Consider the following 21,559-nt stretch of genomic DNA (forward strand, 5'->3'; position numbering starts at 1 on the left):
TCTTTTACTACAATTACTAGAAATTTTTGCAAATATTCAAATAAGTACACAAAATACTAAAAAAATAACTTTATAACAACTATGTAGTTGTTATTAATAATAATTACCTTTCTCGATGTGGTCTATGTATACAATGGAATATTACTCAGCCATTAGAAACGACAAATACCCACCATTTGCTTCGACGTGGATGGAACTGGAGGGTATTATGCTGAGTGAAGTAAGTCAATCGGAGAAGGACAAACATTATATGGTCTCATTCATTTGGGGAATATAAAAAAATAGTGAAAGGGAATAAAGGGGAAAGGAGAAAAAATGAGTGGGAAATATCAGAAAGGGAGACAGAACATGAGAGACTCCTAACTCTGGGAAATGAACTGGGGGGGGGGTGGAAGGGGAGGTGGGCGGGGGGTGGGGGTGACTGAGGGACAGGCACTGAGGGGGGCACTTGATGGGATGAGCACTGGGTGTTATTCTATTTGTTGGCAAATTGAACACCAATAAAAAATAAATTTATATAAAAAAATAATAATGATAATTACCTTTCTCAAATTTATTTGGGAAAAGGAAGTCATCACTTCAGGAGTCAGAAACTTCTATTTTGGAGAAGAATAATGGTTTAACAAGTTTCTCATTAATATTAGGCAGAATGTTGCCTTCCTGTAACTTTTATACATTACACCTAGTTATGGTTTTTGGAGCTACACACGGTGATTAAATGTTTCTCCCCACATGGCATCCCTGCAAATAGCTCCAGATATTTACTTTCTTTATGCACATATCCTAAAGTTTACTTTTCTATAACTCAAAGAGTTCTCTTCACCTCTTTCTAATACAGGAGAATTTAGAGATACTTCCATCTGTGTTTCCGTAGTATACTGGATCCATGAGAAACAGACCCTGTCTTGGCATCATTTTATCTTCATTTATCTACCAGAGTACTTGAGATATCATGAGGCCCAATAAATATTTGTAACATAATTTAATCAGTCTCTCTTGTCTTAGACCCTTAAACGTGAAAAGAGAATTCTATGAGTTGTACAAATCATGTGATCAGTTTTAATATTCATTCATTTATCCATTCATTTAACAAATATTTTTTGAGCACTTAAACTATCTTCCAGAAAGGGTTCTGTGTCTTGCTCAATACAGTGGTAATTAAGAGAGGCAAGGCTTCTGCCTCAAAAAGATGACAATTCTTATCATTTGGACACTATGATTCTTCTAATGCAGTCAGATTTCCAGGTACTTTTTAAGTTTGCAACATACTCTTGGTCATCTGAATCCAGAACTATTTTTCACATTGACTGCTTTAATCCAGGACTTCACATTCCTTACCCCATGAATTTTGTCTGATTTGCTCATTATTGTTGTATTTTAACCAAAGTACTTAACCTGGCTTTGCATTTATGCTTATAGAATATTTTAGTTAGGAATCTCTTTCAAATCTTAGCCTGAAAAAATATGTTTAAATTTGAATACTTTAGCCATAATATTTCTATTTTTCCTTCGCAAATATTATCTTTGCCCTCTATGTCCTTCCATTAAACTGAAAAGTAAAAAAAAAGTAAAACAAAACAAAACAAAGCATAGTATGTCCTCTCTTTTTATTCTCTATTTCCACGTTCTCTCTGTTCATTGAAGTTTCCAAAGACAGACTCTCCTTTTGTGTATCTCTATCTTCCCTTTACACTACAGCATCATATTATACCTGAAAGTTTAAGTCAGACAATGTGAATTCAAATTCAGGCTCAGACTCTCTCTGTGTATCAAGAGTTGTACAACCTCTATGTCTCTGTTTCATTACATGTGTAAAAGAGAGGATATTAACAGCATTAACAGAGGGTTTCATGAAGGTTCAATGGAATATGGTACAGTAAGTGCCAGCACAAGTTTCTGGTGTACAGTAGCAACTAAATATCTGCTAGGACTTTCCCTCTTCCTAAGTGCTTTCAATGTCAGCCCTCTCCACAAGGATCTGTATTTTAAATCGTTATCAGAGAGAATTTACTTATGGTGTAGTGTATTACCCAACAGATCTTCCTCGGAGTCCCCCTCCCTAATTGCTTCCCATCATAGCTGAAGTTTGTATGATTCTTGTATGAAGTTTTTATGTAGGAAACTGGAGTGAAAAGTTAATCAAGTGCAATTGCGTCTGGAACAGTCTTTCAAGAGATTTCAATTTATCCCTGTTCTTGGTATATAAGATTTTGAGTTGCATAGAATTTGGCTTGAGAGATAGCCCTGTGAGATATTGTGAATTATAAAAAGAAACCTATATGTGGCCTTGCCCTGTTTGTAGCACAGAGTTCTAAAACCTTTGGAATTTCGTAAATAATAAGACCTATACTGTCTTTTGGTATTCAGAACAAACCCTTTCACAATCACATTTAAATTGATGTTAATGAGATGACTTTTGGAAAGCACCTAAGGATGTAGGCTGGTTGCCAGGGGAACCAGCCTGTGATTTGAGGGTTAGAATTTTCAGCCCTGCGCCCTAACACTGGGGAAAGGAGAGGAGCTGAAAATTGAGTTCAATTACTAATAGCCAATGATTCAATCATTGGCTATATAAGAAGCCTCCATAAAAACATAAAAGGATGGGTTCAAAAGCTCCCTGGTGGGTAAACACCTGGAGATGCTGGGAGGGTAGCATTTCCAAAGAGGACATGGAAGCTCCATGTTCCTACCCACACACCTTATCCTATATATATATCTTCCAACTAGCTGTTCTTGAGTTTTACTCTTTTATAATAATCTGGTTATCTAGACAGTAAAATGTTTTCCTGAATTCTATGAGCCAATGGCAAATTAATTGAATGGTCGGAACCTCGGATCTATAGCCGCTTGGTCACAAGCACAGGTGACAATCTGGGCTTGTGATTAGCATCTGAAGTTGAGTAAGGCGATAGTCTTGTAGGACTGAGCCCTTAACCTGTGGGATCTGACATTATCTGCAGGACACCCAGCTGGTGCTGCAGAATTGCCTGATGTATGGAAAGTCCAGAAATCTGGTATTAGAAAGTGAAACAGTGTTATAGTAGAATATGGAGAGTAGGGTACACACAGGAGCGTGTTTTCCACTACACTCTGCCATTTTAGCTATGCATATTGGCTTAGTGTTTAAATCTTAGTTTTGTTTTTAGTTTTTTTCCTCTAAAAAAAAGACCTGGCAATATCAACTTTGTATGATGATTTGATGGTTAAATGATATGCTACATGCAAAGCGTTTGACACTCTTCTTGATCACAGTTAAGTGTAGAGGCTGTTTTAGGCAACAGGTTTCAGGGATGGAAACCTGAGTAAGATAAAAGGGCCTGCAGTGACCAACTGGCTGAATGCAAACAGGCTCATTCATTAGGTAGGTGACCCACCTCAAAATACCCATGAACGCTAGCTGACCAATGGGCTACGCACAACTGGGCACAGGTACCAAAATAAAGGAAAATGCTATACATTCCCACACTTGGTCTCTTCCCCTTAACTCCAGCCCTTCACCACTGCCTCCTGGCAGTCTCTCTCTTGCTATCCTGCCTGGCTCCCTTGCAGCATCTTCCATAAACCTATATCTCCTTTGTTCTGCTTCAGGTGAATTCGTTCACTACCTGCCCTTCCACCTGATCCCGTCCCCCCACAGTAAATGCTTCCTAAATGTCTGTTTCTCCCAATTTCTGTCCTCCCACTCATTTTAAGCTTTTTCTTCTTCCAAGATAAAGTCCAACTATCCCCTCCCTCTGCAAACACCACCTTGAACACCAGCACCATTTACTGCCCACACCTCATGACTGCATTTTAACAGTTTTCCTTTCTCACCTACACCCCATCTATACCTTTACTTTGGCAGTGGACTATCTGCTTTATATTTTTCTGTATTCTTACACATTAATATTCCCCATAACATAGTAAGCCAAAACTTTGGTAGAGGCAGTTAGTCAATGTTTAATAATTCTTGCTCCCCTTCAGGGTATAATCACTGGCTATTCAATCAGGGGCTACAGTCCCACCACCTCGTATGTCTAGGCAGAGTCTTGTGATCAGTTCTAGCCAGTAAGATATGAGTTGAAGTGAACATATCACTCTGGCAAAAGGAGTTAAGGAGTAAGTTTGAATTTGTTATAGTTTCTCCCTATCTCCTGGATGAACAGAGAAGGCTCCTAGTATTGACAAGAGAGTGGGTGCCTGAGTACTACCTGACTAGGAATGATGCATCAGACTGTGTTGAGTGAAGACCTTAGGTTGTCTTAAGCCACTAACAATTTAAAGGTTTTCTGTTTGTGCAGCCAGAATTACTTTTATTAATGCAGATGTCATGCATGCACTTTTCATATTATGGATACATGGTAGATGACGTCCCAGAGACATAATTTAACTTGTATTCACTCATTAATGTGAATGAAAATGTGATTCTCTCTATCCATCAGAACCTTAATTTTATGGTAGAAAGATAATCTGGTAAGTACTTCATGTTATCCTCCTGGTGAGAACTCATCAACCTAAAGTACCTGGATAATTTTCAACAAACGTGCTTTGTGTGTTCTTGTTCCAGTAAGGATAACAGTTTCTTTCCAAGTCTTTTCCTTGCACTTGACACTTCAATATAGAATTGTTGTTGACCATGGTCTGTGTCTGTGGAAGAGTGTTGAAAGGAATCAGCTGGAATAGTTTAATGAGTTTCCAAAAGGGGCCTATGCATGCACTCATTCTGAAGCAACCTTTGCCAGCCTGGCAGCTACAATATGAAAGAAGCCTAAGACTGCATCAAAATACCCAAGTTTTGATCCTGAGATTTTTACTCTCAACCTGGGGAACCTGGTGCATCACTAAGTTTCTGAGACTCAGTTTTTTCATGTGTAAAATTGGAATATGACTACCCATTAGAATTACTGAAATAATTAAATAGGGTATTTGCCTTAGCAAATAGTCTAGCAAATAGCAATTTTTCAATGCATCTTAGCACTTTTTTCCCCTTCACATGGTTATTCAGAAACAAAATGAGAAAACATAAGTATATCAGAATAATAAGCACACAGAATCCATTCACATGTTTATTCTTTTCTTCTTTGTATTGAAAAGGGGTGCAAGTACAGAGTGCAGGTACTGTGCTTTATTCAAAACATGTCTAAAATCTGGAAGAAATGTAAGTTTAGGATCATTTTCCAAATGATCAAGGGACTGCAGGAATGTTTAATAAAATCTCCTCTCCACTGAACTTCAAAATACATTATATAAAGCATAATTCTAAGTGCTTTTTCCAATAATCATCACCTTATGAGAAAATGTACTAGTATATCAAAATTTTAAAAAATATAATTATAGCTTAGGAAAATCTCATGATTAAGTCAGTGGACTAAAATTGTTTTAATTAATGAGGTTGGAATGAAGGAGAATTAAGTAATCACAGGCCTTTAACACCAGTAATTTTGTGTCTAGATCCTGCAGAGAAATTTTAAGTTAGTTCTCATGATTACACACAGTTGATTTGCTTTTTATCTATGCTACCACTATGCTGAGAAATATTTAGAAGAAGCTGTCATGGCCAAGACTATTATTCTAATATATTAGACCCCATAAACATGAATAGCTCGCAGTTACTATTAATTATGCATTGATTTCACAGAGATTGTCAAAATTTTCATGGTGAGAAAGCTTTTTTCTCAAAACCACTAAAGAATCACATTTTCGCATGACTTTCTTTTTCTTCCTGAAGAGAGAAAAAAAAAAAAAGACATTGATACTAGAAACAAGCGAGGCTTTTGTCATTGGAGTTATTTTCCTTGTGCAAAGTATTCTCTTTAAATGTAGAAAAAATTATTTTCCCCCAAATTTCCATTAGATTGATCAAGACAATTTCTTTTTTGAAATAAGAACAAAATAGTACAAATAATTGCATGCATTTTAAATCCACTGACAAAAAATAGTATGTTTCCTGGAACACAATTAATAAGGATAATCAGTTAAGATAAGTAAATAATATATCCTTATGAAAGCATTACAAATACTGAATAAATTTCATTTCATAAAACCTGAAAGAGCTTATCTTGTCTCTGGATTATATGCAAGGAGTAATACCATCACAAGTTCTTGGCTGGTTTTATTGTCCTAAAGGGAAAAGAAAGAAAGACAGGAAAAGAAAAGAAGAAAGAAAAACTAAAATTTTCAGTGTCCTCATTAATTTCTCAGTGTCCTCAACTATGAAATGGGATTATACCTCAAAGTCACACTGTTTTGAGCAACAAATGAAGCAGTGTTTTCTTTTAAAATTTAACATGAGAGGCACATAGAATTTGCTATTATCACCATCATCATATAGTTAATATGTAGTCAAATCTTAGACTCAATATTTTAAAATTATAGACTCAAGATTCTCTTTGGTAACCTCCTACAGAAATGGCATCTACAGAATTATTATTAACTAATTTCCTTTCTGAACAGGTATGTGCTAATCATACTCCCAAAAGACATTTGCAATCTAGTCTTTAAAAATAAAATAGCTCATAAATCAGTAAGGGAAAATAAATGATAACAAGCATAACAAGGTGTCTTATTCTTTATAAAGTGGCCTCACTTATATTTCACTTGATTCTAACAACCACCATGCAAAATCATTACTACCAAGCCTACTTTATTGATGGAGAATTAAAGATAATTGACTAGTTCTGATACACAGAGATAACAGATGGCATTGCCGAGCATTTACCTTGAGTTGCCTGACTCCAAAACTCTGAATTCCACTTGTGAACACCACTGAAGAAGTATGAAAGGGTCCTAATCACTGCCAAGTTCTTGAAATGCCCTGTTTTACAAATGTCTTAAATCTGGACCATGCAGAGTAGAGAAATAGACATCTGGCAGACTGACTCTTCTCCGTAAAGTGCTCCAGAGTATGCTTAGTCAGGTATGGCAATACTAAGATAATGTGGTAGGGAGTCCTACGCGATCATCTCCTAGCTATTTACAAGGCCTAATTTAACCATTCATCCAGCAAAGATGTGAGAACCCTACAAGTTAGGGTCTAGAGAATATAACTTTAAAAACAAACTATTCCTACCTTTAAAATACTTGCAACCTTATGAAGAATCCAGACAAATACCCTGAACAATTGAATTTGATCACGAAGTTCAAGAGACTGAAAATGCAGACAAGGCCAATAGCCTGACTGCTCTTAAATTGACAACCAAATAGACACCGGATTGGGGTAAAGCCTGAGGGCCCAATGTAGTTATAACACATACGACTGACTACCCAAGGCTACTAGGATGGCAGGTTGCTAAATGGAAGTGCAGAAGTGTGTTAGTACAGAAACCAGAATGTTTTCTAGGAAAGATTTTGACCTTACCAAAAGAGACATTCAAATAAAAACAGCAGAATAAAATATTAATCTCACATGCATTCACACGCATGCACAAACAAGCACACATCTCTAACCTTACTAAGGTGAACAGTTTACATCTTAAAAAATATCCAGAGGCACGAACATGTAAAATACTTAGCAAGCAAAGAAAAAAAAAAAAAAAACTGAAAAATGAACTGATTGTTTTACGAAACCAAAATACACCTCCAGTTTTATATACGTCTTCAAAACATACATAGGCAAAACACACAAAAGATGTGAAAATACAAAGCCAAAAGAAAGTGATGTTTCTTAAACAGACTCCCCTATTTTCTTTAAATATTTTATTTATTTATTTGAGAGAGAGTATACACATTCAAGGGAAGGGGCAGAGGAAGAGAGAGAGGCAGACTCTCTGCTGAACAGAGAGCCCCACACAGGGGCTGGATCCCAAGACCCTGAGATCATGACCTGAGCTGAAGGCAGCCACTTAACCAACTGAGCCACCCAGGCAACCAAAAAATAATTCCTTATTAAGTGACAGCTTTGACAGGCTATTATTCAACTGATTTATATGTTAAGTACCTCTAACATACAAAAAGATTAAACGATACTCCAAAAGTTACAGTCTTAAACTGTGACTTTTAGTCATGCCACATATTACATGGTAGGAACTGTGTTACCTGCCCTAAAGGTTTTATTAAAGAAAAACATACTAAATGCACATTCATTCATTCAATGAATTAATCAATACTTATTAAGCAGCTCCTTATGTGCCATTCACTCAAATGAAACACTGGAGATACAATATATCTGGCCTTAGTCTAGTGAGGGGAGGCAGATATTAATCAAAGAATCATACATATAAATAAAAAGATTAAATATGTTATTACAAAAACATGTTACATTGTACTCTGCATTGTGTGATAATTCTAAAAATTAGAACAGGCTCTTCCAAGGAACTGTTAAGTGAGCTGCGATTGAAGAAAAGTTGGTTTCAGTTGATTAGAAGGTTGGGAAGATGACTTACTAAACCAGCAGAAGCACATTCACATTCAAAGGAGTTAGAAAATGCAGTGTGTGCCCAACGCCTGGGTAGTATCAAGGAGCATGATGTGTGACAAGGCTGAAGGGATGGACAGGGGAAGGTAGATCATGCAGGGTGTTTCAAGTCAAGTTAAGAATTTGCTCTTTCTTCCTAAGAGAAATCAGAAGCTTAAAAGTTTAATGTAAAGGAAATAATATAACCAGATATGCTTTGCAAAAAAGATCATCCTAGATGCTGAGGGCAGGAGAGAGTGGATATAGTTGATCAGACAAGTTGTGGGAGCTTACATTAAGATGATGACAGTGATGACAAAGAGAAATGGCTAGACTAAAGAGATATTTTGAAACTAAATTCTATGAACCATAATTGACAGATATCACCTAAAGGGGTGAGAGACAAAGATTTTTCAAATGTGACTGAATTCTTAGAATGTAAAAGAAAAAGATAATCATGACATTCTTGGAAAATAATCAGATGGGGAGTCAGGGCAGGGTTGGATAGAGTGATTCTGAGTGTTAATTAAGCCATTTGAATTTGAGGGTTTGAGACTTACAAGTAAATATGTTCAGTACATAGACAGATACAGGGGCTCCACATTCAGAGACACCTCAGATGTCTAGATGTGTGCATTAGATGGGGACAAACCTTAGTCATATTATAGATTATGTGCTAGCTTTGGCCTCAGTTATATTGTGTCCCTCATGTTCAAGTTCTGCTACCTCATTTGTGAGATCCAGCACGAAATGTGCAGGCAGACCCCTGCTAGAGGGTAGGCAAGTTTATCTCTCCTTCCCACGAGTCCACCACTTTAACCCAGGGTACCTAAAACCTCTCTCTGCTTCAATGTGCTCAGAATCCAGGTAAGGGGAGTGGCTATAAGGGCCATGGTGAAATCCTGCTGAATGTGCAATGGCACTGTTACAAAGTTCAGGAGTGCCTGCCATCTTGCCTAGCCCAAGAAAAAGCAGGGTGTAAAAAAATAAATTAATTAACTAATTAAAAAAAAAAAAAAAAGAAAGAAAATTCAGGGTGTGTGCCTGACTCTCAATCCTTGTATACATGGGCCCAAATCAGGGAGTGACAGTGGCACAGCAGAACATTCACCTCCTATTCATGTGATCAAATAGTCTCCCTAGGTGGAGAGGTCAGCAGTTGCTGGGCAGAGGCAGAAAGAGGAAGCAAGACTGTGACCCTGGGTTCCAGGGAGCAGAAAGCAGGCAACAGAGAAGCCCATCCCAGGAAGGTGGAGAGGAGGTGGGAGGCAGTATCACTTATGAGCCAAAGACCCAATTCCTCGGGGAAATGTTCCATTATATCACCGGGATTCACTTACAAAACACAAATACAAAGACCAAATTATTAAGAATTTCAACATTGAGTTTCACATTCCACAGGAAAGGCCCTTCTTGCTAGCCTCTGAACACTGCATTGGTCACATCCTCATGAAGCCTCATGAAGCTAACCTTGGCAATAAAGTGTTCTAAGCAGTAAGTAATAGAGAAACCAGGATTTTCTCTGAATGTGGAGTGTTTACATGTACTGTGGTTTCTGAATTATTCTTATTTGAGTTAATCAACCAAACCTCCAAAAGTTCAGTTGATCCTAATTATATTCTCTTACATTTCTAATAATTCTTCTACGAAGTCAAAGGAAGGAAATATTTTTGAGTACTTACTATTATTATAAATAAGTTCATATTAAATCATCATATCTTCCTTCTAAAGTGATAGTATCCCAAATTTAACCATTAATTCAGTGACTTTTGAGTTACCAATAAATACATATTGAGTATCTACTAAATTTTGGACACTGTGGCAGTAGTCTACACTGTGGCAGTAGTCTGTTCTTGCAATGCACTGGTTACATAATTTCACTTAATCCTCACAATCACTCTGCAAAATCAGTATTTTTATCTCCATTTTTTTTTAGATGATAGCATTTGATGACTATAAAGATTGAATTACTTGTTCCTGTTTTCACAACATCCAAGTATCAGAGGTATAACTTGAACTTGGATCTCTATGACTCTCACCTAAAAGTTTTCTTTCTTAGGTAATGCCATTTTTCTTTTTAAAAAAACAGTACACAAAAAAATCCTGCTGTTCAGTCATTATGGGTACTTCCCCAACACATTCTCTTTAATTCTAATCTAGAGTAGTTTTCAATTTTGAGCAATCCTTCCAAGTGTGTTCATGTTAGCAGTTTTGATACATCTCATTGTCGTGATGGACAGTAAGAACAGGGGGATGTGGGGCTTCCACCATGTTTGGCTTCTTTATACACCTCTCTAACCAAAGTGGTCACATCAGTGGCTTTCAGTTACTTGTATTTTTTGTTTTTATCATACTCATCTCTCAATCTGAATTAACTGCTCCTTTTGCTAATATGATTTATTTATTTATGTAGACTATTTTACTTTTAAATCTGTGCTGGCGAATGTCTTCAATACTTCCCTCACACTAGAATACAAGGAAAAGTAGGAGAGTTGTGCAAGAAAAGGGGGTATTTACTGAGTAATCACCATGCAAAGGTCTTTCCGTTCTTACTTCACTTAATCTTCACAACCACTCTATAAACTGGGTCTTATTAATCCCATTTTCTCTGAAGAAACTTAGAGAAAATATGATATAATCAAATAATATCTATTTTGGTCAACACATAACAGGTATCTACTTTTGTCAAGTAAGTCAGTGAACTTAAGGGCAATTTATAAAAGAGATACAGCCTATGAGCAAGAAATCAGGCCCCAAATTCAAAGCTCTTCAGTATCAAAACACATGCTCCTTCCGAAACAGAAGGGTTTTTTCAATTTTTACCATTACATAGCATGTTGGCATACACACAATAGACATGCTATAAAGTGTTAACTTAATGATTATTGCCCTGACTCTGATTATTAAACAAAGAACACTTTCTTGATTTTTCAGAGGGTGAGTTCAGACTGAACTAGGACCGAAAAACTAATTGAACAGGCATTCTAACATGGAGAAAATGCCAGCTGCCATTGTCCCTGGATGTCACTAGCTTCAGCACATTGCTAATGAGAGCTCTGTCATCTGTTTGATGACTATGTGCTCCCCTCAGTTTATGCACTTCTGTGGCCAGAGACTGTACCCCTAACACCAGCCAGCTGTCTCTGCAATTTATTCTGCTGATGATTAGGGAGTCTAAGCCAAAAAGTATGGTTGGATTCACTTAGAATCATACATTTCAACACGGAAAAGGCTTTAGAGATTATATAGTTCATCCTAATACTGCAGATCAGGAAACAGACAGAGGTTATGGGAACTTTTCAAAGACATACAGTCAAGTTGTAGCAGAGCCAAAGTTAGAACTTGTATGTCCTAGCTACTATATAAAAGCATAACAGGTATTTCACCACAAGGCAGGGTATACTGTCCTCTGAATTTATTATTGTAGAACTTTATCATGATAATCTATGACTAGACAATGATTTATAGTTTATAAAGTTCTGTGATCTTCACAGCAATTTGGGTATGGTTAGGGAAGCTACTACCATATCAATTTTCTAGATATGAAAACAGATCAAGTGACTTCCACCTGGTTAGAAGCATCACTAAAGTTTGTGCCAGGGCCTTAATTCTCACCATCTGAATTTTTACCTATTGTTCTCTCAGTATATCATGTTCCTTCTCCAGGTAATATCTTTAAGTAATTGACAAGATTCCAGGATATTATTTTGAATTCCGTAAACCATTCTTCCAGATGTTAACTATAGTAATAATTCACACAGAATGAGAAATGCTTAGGAAGATCTTGGTTCTAAAGCTGATACCACCATTTATTACCTGTGTGGCCTTGGACAAATCACTTCTCTTTCCTTTTTATAATCTTTAAAATTGAAGTTAAAACATAAATGCTACACTTAACCCACAAGAGTCTTGGTAGAGTCAAATAAAATGATCTGTGTGAATCCTATAAATGAGGTGGTTTGTAAATGCTGTAGGTGGAGGGATATTTGTAAATTCTCAGATATGAAAGGTCTAAGTAGGTGATGTTTATATTTTAATATTAACTTTATGTTTACAAAAATTAACTGTAACAATCATTTTTTTCATACCTTAAAAGGGAGTGTATGTATATATAAACATACACATATCTTTTTCTAAGACTTTCTTACTGGTCTGGACCTAAATAGTTTCACAGCTTTTAATTTCTGGGTAGAAGCAAGAAAAAATGTGAGAGACAGAATTTAATACTATTCTGGTTGCCATAAAGTTATAATTGCTCACAAATAAGAAATGACTAACTACAATGTCACTTTAACAAATAAAAGGATGCACTGGATTTTTAAAATAGTACCTTGATAATGTTTTAAATCTATTTTAGATAGCCATTGTTTTAAATAATGTGATGAAAAAAAGGAATAATAGTGTCACTTGATTGACATGTGATTCTACACAATGAAAATAATCAAATCAAGAAGTAATCCACTTAATATTTATAACAGATATGCACTGACCTATATAATGATATATTAAATTCATTAGATGATGCAAAAACTAGACATTAGATAATTAGAAATTATGACTTCCACTAAGAAGCCAATGATCTAGTTGGAGATAAGAGACTATTATTCAAAAGAGAATAAGAAAATATTTGTTTATTTATACAACTAACAAAGATTTGATGATCAATTGTTTGCCAACAGTGATGCTTGTCCATAGGATGCCTCTAATTTAAGGAGAAAAAAAAAAAAGCAAGTGAAAAAATATTTGCCAAACAGAGTGATGTCGAGTTATAACAGAAGCATAACATTTGTTGAACAAAGGGAAGGTTGATTCAGTGTTTTATGAAAGATAGAGAAACTTTCACAAATAGAAGAGATCTGAGTTGATTTTTGAAGAATAATGATTTTTAACAGGTAGAGAAGAGGCAACAAAGGTATTTACAAACGAAGAAAAACAATGTGCAAATTCAAGGAAAGGTGAAGCAATACATAAGAAACATCACTGGGTTTTGTTCTATATGTCTTCCTGGAATTTCCTTCTCTGAATTTCCTTCCCATCTTAATTTTTGGAGGAAGATATCTTCAATCTTTGGGACTCACTTCACACATCAACCTTTGAATACCTGATTTGAACTTAGTGTTTGTTCTTTTGCTAATAATACTTTGTCTCCATCTCTATAGCTGGTAGCGTTGTATTAAATGCACCTACTTGTTTGTTCCACTAGTACATTAGAATCTCAAATATATAAATAATCTCATTCACTTGATACCCTAATTACTCAACACTGCTTTTGGAATATGGTGGTACTTCAAATACTGATTAAATCACATCTGAAAAAAAATTAACTGTAACAATCATTTTTTTCATACATTTAAAAGGGAGTATTCTTTACTCCAAGTTCAAAATTCCATTCACACTAAGTACTTATATGGAGCCATCACATGAATTTCAAATCTAGGAAGGAATATGGAATTTTTTTTCTCTCAGCTTCTCTACAGAGTTGTGATTAACCAACTACAAGCCTCACCCTGAAGGAACAAGAAAATGTCTTAATGGGCTGAAGTTTTTCAAAAGAATTCTTAACAATCCACCATCCTTCACTTGTTATATCCTTTATCCAGTATGGTAGATTTCTCCTGCCAACCTCACCTGACAATAATATGACTTCAATTTAAAAATTATTATTATCTTTGGGTTCCACAGTTACCATGGCAATATCTTTCTTTCTCATCTATATCATTATGAAACTATATACATTTCAAAACTGAACAGAATCATTTTATTTTAAAGCCAGAGCTGTAAAACTGGTTCCCATCAATACAAAAGCAGTAATCCTGTCCTTAAAATTTACCATCAATGATAAATGAAACAACACAAGGTCTATAAACATCTCTATATATTTCTCAGAATAAAGTGTCCTTTTCTTTCTATCATGTTGAGATCCTCGTTCTTTGATGTAGTAATGAGAGGAATATAAAATCAGAAAGGTTAAGAATCACTGTTCCAGAGCAATGTTATGGGTCCTCATGTGATTAGTATGTGACAACACAGAAACACTCATCTTCAAGTCCTTAGTTAAATATTTATTGAGCATCCGTTATCAAACTCATGGTGAGAAATAAAAAGAAAAATAATAGTTTCAATCCTCCAATGTTCTTTATACTATCAATAGACTAGGAAGACATTCAAAATTAACTTTCTCACCTATAAACATTTGACATGGAATAAATGTGATGATGATATGTGTCTACTGAATGAGAAGCTCCTCTGTTCAAGGCTCTGTGACTGGCAATTCTCACATTATCACATATTTAAAACTACCTATAGGCAATAGCTTTCTCCACTTTGCATTAGAATTCAGAGACTCAGAGAGTCTAAGCAAGTTGCCCTGTATCAAGCAACTGGTAAGAGCAAAATGATAATTACCTCTAGGGTCCTCCTGCCTGCTGTTTGTTTTTTTAAAAATATTTTATTTATTTATTCATGAGAGACACAGAGAGAGAGGCAGAGACTCAGGCAGAGGGAGCACATGCACGAAGCCCGATGCAGGTCTTGATCCCGGGACTCTGGGATCACGCCCTGAGCCAAAGGCAGATGTTCAGTCCCTGAGCCACCAGGCATCCCTGCCTGTTTTTATAAATAAAGTAATTTTTGGAAGATAGACACATTTATTCATTTATTTATTGTCTATGCTGCTTTTACACTAAAACAAATTTGCATAGCTGCAATAGAGACCATGTGGCTAGAAAGGCCTAAATTTTTTACTGTCTGGCCATATTAAAAAAAAAAAATTGCTAAACTCTGCTCTAGAGCATTCAATAGTGAACAGAAAAACAATGATTTATTTAGTACTGTTATGCTGTCATGTTTATGCTTAGGGCACTATAAAGACTCGAAATGTAAGACCCTGAGTCCATTCTTAAAGGAGCCTACAATTTATCCAAATGGTAAAAAAAACAAAAACAAAAACAAAACCATAATAAGATGAGCACATAACCATTCTCTATCAGTTATTCACCCTCTTTATCCTTCTATAGGAAAAAAAAATAAGTTTAAATAATACATAAAATAATTTTATTTTTAGCGGCCACACTATTTTAACCATGGGGAATCTGTCACACAGACCTTATAGCAGGCATAAATGTTTACAAACATTCATTTGGTTTTTTTCCTCACACACATTTAGATTATATTTCATAGCTTCTTTTGCAGTGTGATATGGCCATGTGCCTGATATGAACAGAAATATTATCTATCATTCCGAGGCCAAGCTCTATAAGAGATATACATGCTCTCTACATGCCTCCATGCTCCTTCCCCTGTCAGCTGGATGTAATGATAACAAGACCATAGAAGATCATGAAGCCAGAAGAAAACAGGTCTTTGCAAAGAAGACAACTGCTTACAGATCAGAAACATCCACCTCAGGCTGTTGTTTAAGCCACTACAACTTTTGGGTCTACCTATTGTAGAATACCCTATGCTAAACAATGGAAGAATTAGTACCTTGGAGTGGGATGTTGCTGTAACAAAAATATAAACTATGGCATTTGAAGGTGACAAGAAAATATCAATTAGAGACTAGAATAATAGAGATCCATTTAATTTGATGATAAAATAGTTGGTGAAGCTCTTGCTTGTAATAACTTGAAAGGCAGACCAAGTGCTTAGAAGTCTGTAGTTCAAGGGGAGAGCGGTGAAAAAAGGAGAAATATTAGTGTGTATTAGAAGTTACTTCCCATGTTAAGACTTTAAACAAAAAGGATGAGCTCTGCTAAAAATTATTTGCTTTGAGAGGATAAATGGAAGGAAAGAGAGAATCCAGAAAATTTGGGTAGTTGCAGAGTTAGAAAAGTTCATTGTTTCTGGATTTAGTATAGGAGAAAATGAGATGAACAAATATTTTAAGGAATAGAAGTCTATTAATAATTCTAAATTGAACACAGGGAGTAAACCCTTTGACAAAAACCAGATTAAAACAGAAAGGAGAGAGGGAGAGAGAGAGAATCAGAAAAGGGGGAACACGGAATTGAGGAAGCAGCAAAGAAATGTACAGATATGAGTTCTATGTTTAGGAAAGAAATTCAGTGGTGTTGACTGTATGTTAACATGATAGTTATAGAAGCAAAAGGACTAACAGTCTCAAAAATTTTCAAGGGAATTCATATTGTCCCAAAAGTTCATGACTGATAATCAGTCCTCAGAACTCCTAATCCTCACTGACAAGTAAGCAGCCCAGAGAGTACTTTGCAAAACCCCCTTCAGATCTCCAATGAGGATATTGAACAAAAAAGAACTTTCCAATTCAGAGCAGGAGTTGTGCAGAACAATGACAATGGAATTACCTCAGAAAACAGATCCAGTTTCTACTTAAAGGACTTTTTCAACTGCAGAGTTTTTCACAAAATGTCAATAAGATTCCATCAATGGTGTGAATCAGTGACTGCTATGGTTTCCGTCTTCTTTCCTTTCTAAAAAAAGACTTTTTACTGTGGGTACCCTGTCCTGTATCTACAGTTGCATACTATGAAGTGTGTGTGTAAGCACCCATGAATGTTTAAAGGTTTCTTAAGCACAAAAGCCCTCATGTGAACCTGAATGACAATTATGTACACTACCAAAAGCTCCTAGAGTTGGAACAAATAATCTTAAGATTTGTGTGGAATCAGAAAGGACCCCTAATAGCCAGGGGAATATTGAAAAAGAACACCAGAGTCGGGGGCATCTCAATGCCAGATTTCAAGTTGTACTACAAAGTTGTGGTCATCAAGACAGTGTGATACTGGCACAAAAACAGACACATAGATCAATGGAACAGAATAGAAAATCCAGGAATGGACCCTCAACTCTATGGTCAACTAATATTTGACAAAACAAGAAAGACTATCCACTGGAAAAAGGACAGTCTCTTCAATAAATGGTGTTGGGAAAATTGGACAGCCAAATGCAGAAGAATGAAACTAGACCACTCTCTTGCACCATACACAAAGATAAACTCAAAATGGATGAAAGATCTCAATGTGAGACAAGAATCCATCAAAATCCCAGAGGAGAACACAGGCAACACCCTTTTTGAACTTGGCCACAGCAACTTCTTTCGAGATACACCTAGGAAGGCAAGGGAAACAAAAGCAAAAATGAACTATTGGGACTTCATCAAGATAAAAGCTTCTGCACAGCAAAAGAAACAGTCAACAAAACTAAAAGACAATCTATAGAATGGGAGAAGATATTTGCAAAGACCTATGAGATAAAGGGCTAGTATCCAAGATCTATAATGAACTTATTAAACTCAACAGCAAAGAAACAAACAATCCCATCATAAAATGGGCAAGAAATTTCACCAAAGAAGACAATGAACAGAAATTTCACCAAAGAAGACATACACAGGCCAACAAGCACATGAGAAAATGTTCCACATCACTTGCCATTAGGGAAATACAAATCAAAACCACAAGGAGATACCACCTCACACCAGGATGGCGGAAATTAACAAGACAGGAAACAGCAAATGTTGGAGAGGATGTGGAGAAAGGGGAACCCTCTTGCACTGTTAGTAGGAATGTGACCTGGTACAGCTACTCTGGAAAACTGTGTGGTGGTTCCTCAAAGAGTTACAAATAGAGCTACCCTACAGCCCAGCAATTGCACTGCTGGGGATTTATCCCAAAGATACAGATGCAGTGAAAAGCCCAGACACCTGCACCCCAAGGTTTATAGCAGCAATGTCCACAATAGCCAAACTGTGGAAGGAGCCTCGGTGTCCATCGAAAGATGAATGGATAAAGAAGATGTGGTTTTTGTATACAATGGAATATTACTCAGCCATTAGAAATGACGAATACCCACCATTTGCTTCGACGTGGATGGAACTGGAGGGTATTAGGCTGAGTGAAGTAAGTCAATTGGAGAAGGACAATCATTGTATGGTTTCACTCATACAGGGAATATAAATATTAGTGAAAGGGATTATAGGGGAAAGGAGAGAAAATGAGTGGGAAAAATCAGATGGTGACAAAACATGAGAGACTCCTAACTCTGGGAAATGAACAAGGGGTAGTGGAAGGGGAGGTGGGCGGCAGGGGGATGGGGTGACTGGGTGACTGGGTGATGGGCACTGGGGGGGCACTTGATGGAATGAGTACTGAGTGTTATACTATATGTTGGCAAATCGAACTCCAATAAAAATAGTAATAATATTAATTATTAATAATAAAGATATTAATAATGTTCACTTAAATTATGTTGAGTCAAATTACATTTTATACTGTTTATAATTTCATTATTAGCTCTTCATTGACAGTGGGATGGCATTTTCATATATTACTATACTTTGATGTCTCTTTCAATTTGTGATTTTGGTAAATTAATTTCACATAACTTGTTATGAGTTGACTTTTCTGTAGAATAAAGAACTTACACACTCTAAAATGAATCTATTAGCTCAATGTTAATATGTTAGAATGCAGAGTTTGGCATTTTAAAATGTTAGATAACTTATACTCATTTAGAACCATATAATAAGCACCTTTGGAGTTATACATAGTATGTAATATTAGGGGCAAAATCATGGGTTTTATGATGTCTAATCTAAATTATCTTATCCATGGAGTTTATATTAAAAGGGAGGGGGATGCCATTCTTCTGTGAGAAAACATATCAGATGAATACAGTCCCCTAAAATCATCATGGCAAAAGTCATAAAAGAGCCATTCCCTGATCTATCATATTGAATATAGCTTTACTATTACAATTATCTTAAGTATAAGATAGTGAGATTCTTATCCTCAAGAGTATATCCTGACTACATGGTATATTATAGATGCTTGATAAATGCTACTGAATTTATCTAAATCTAAGTTATTTCAGCTTTGCTTGAAAACAAAGTATGATAAATTGTGTATAGTTTTATATGCATATTTATATATATATTTATTTATATATATATATATATATATATATATATATATATATATAGCAAGAGTGTGATAATAATGTCTATTATCCTATAGGAAAACCTAATTACTTCACTAATTAAGAGAAGGAAAGTGAGAGAGAGATGTTTATTTAACTTAAAATGTAATAACAAGGTATGAAAAAAGTAAGCTAGATATAGCACAAATCAAAAGTTATAGGATTTAGTTCCACATGGACCTACAGGGGTGTGACCTGCAGTAAATTACTTAAAATCCCTAAACCTCAATTCCCTCATAAATAAACCAAATTGTAATTATTCTTGTAAATGTAAAATGGCTAAGAAAATATATTTAACATAAATCATGTTTGAAATTATAAATGTGCATCGTGAACATGTAGTTATGAAAAAGTCCGTTACCAAAAATCTAATGCATTTATGTAAAGGACTATTAATTAGCAAATGTGTAAGGCATACCTGCAAACATACACATACACATAGATAAATGTACACATATGCACATAGCAGGTAGATGTACACACTAGGCACATCCATAAGCACAAATAAAAATACTTATGTTCATGGATGCAATTGTTACTAAGAGAAATTCCTCCTAAAGAAGGAACTCTTAACAAATTATGTACTCTTCTATATAATTCTTAATTTCAATAAAGTTAAATATTATTTATATGGTAAGGTTTTCTGCTTTGATCAGATACACAAACAAGTAAAATCCTCTTGCACTTATTAAATGCAAACATGTGGGTAGTGTTGGAGACACCTTCATTAGTGACGGCTTTGGCATCACGTAGCGCCTCTGCCAAGCAAGTATTCAGGCTCCCTCCAATGAGGAGGTGCCCTTCCAGAAACTTCACTCCAACTACTACAGGTCTCTGGGACTGGCTGAGTTTCTCACTCCCATTCAAGAAGCAATAAGATTTCTGCTCTGATTAAGTATTTATTTTAGATACACTGGCTGTAATATTTTCAGAGCTAGCATACTATAATCAGGCTTCATCTGTTCAACTTTTGTGGGATAATTGCTTTTGCTTAATTATGTCACACAAAGCTTTGTGACCTAAGGCAGATCATATTAAGTAATAATAGGTAGCATTTGTTCTTGGTTCAAAGTGTTTTCTCTTTAATAACTCCTTCATTATCCTAACAGCATTTCCAATGTAGCAGACCCTATTATTTGCATTTAATAGAAGAGGGGATTGAGGCCCAGAATGGGGTCAAATGACCCAAAGTAATTTTTAGATAACTTGGCAGAGTCAAAATTCAACTCCCAGAGAGCCAAGAGATAAACTATTTTACTAGGAGAATAATCTTGATTTTTCTAACAATCAATTCACTTCAACTTCTTCACCTATAGAACTTTTTTGGGTTCAACGAAATAAATCAGCTAAGTAAAGTGCCCGACAGAATGTCAGCATGTGTTAACAACTCTATAATGTTGAGGAACACTATAATGTTAACATCAGTAGTGGTAGCATCAGTAGCAGTAGTAGAAACAATACCAGAAGTAGTACTGGTAGTAGGAGGGGAAGCTCTTAGGAGCTTGATTAGAGTCTCATCTTCTGTCCTAAATTTATTTCATTTGTAAGCTATGAAATGAAGAACAAAGATGTAAGTGATTCTGACTTAGAATATGTAATTACCTATTTAAAACAAAGCTCTGGAATTGTCTTCATAAAAGGAAAGAAAATTTAAACAACTCTTCACACTGCTTTCTGCCTTAGGCATTTGATGTGATCCCATTAATAGGAGACAAAATATGTCTTTCTAGAGATTATATCCCTATCTTAGAGCTCTCTCTAGTACCAATTTCAGTGTTTCATATAATCTTTTCATTTAACAATATCTTGAATATCTATGTGGTATGTGTATAAAGCAAAGCTTGGGTCCATGTGAAAACAGGAAGTTCCAAATGTTTTTTGTGAAATAAAGCTGTCAGTAACAAAGACAGCTTGTGGACTCTACTGTGGTATGGTCTACCTCATTTTTATACCTTTAAAATCCCTAGAGCTAAGAAGGAGGCAACCATGGCTATTGAAATTCTGAATCTCCCTACCTGCCTTCTACTCCTGCCAATGGTTTCTGAATAGTTATTTAACCAACCTGTTTCTTTAGAACCAGCACCAAGAAATATATACTCCTAACACTGAAAGACAGAAAGGAAATATGTTTGGGGTCAATTTCTTCAAATGAAGTTAATCACCTGCTTTTCAAGGTCAAGAAAGAGTTAAAACGCATGCTTTATGAAAATTCTTCTTACTGTGTGAAATGAACAG

At 35.7% G+C, this 21,559-nt stretch overlaps 1 protein-coding gene across 1 annotated transcript in view; it reads right to left on the minus strand.

Annotated features, from left to right (window-relative positions):
- The window catches only part of TENM4 (teneurin transmembrane protein 4), a 2,712,352-nt gene that overhangs the window by 2,663,535 nt on the left and 27,258 nt on the right, over positions 1-21,559 (minus strand). The window lies entirely within an intron of this gene.

This window comes from Canis aureus, chromosome 23, assembly GCF_053574225.1.
Source record: "Canis aureus isolate CA01 chromosome 23, VMU_Caureus_v.1.0, whole genome shotgun sequence".
NCBI lineage: Eukaryota > Metazoa > Chordata > Mammalia > Carnivora > Canidae > Canis > Canis aureus.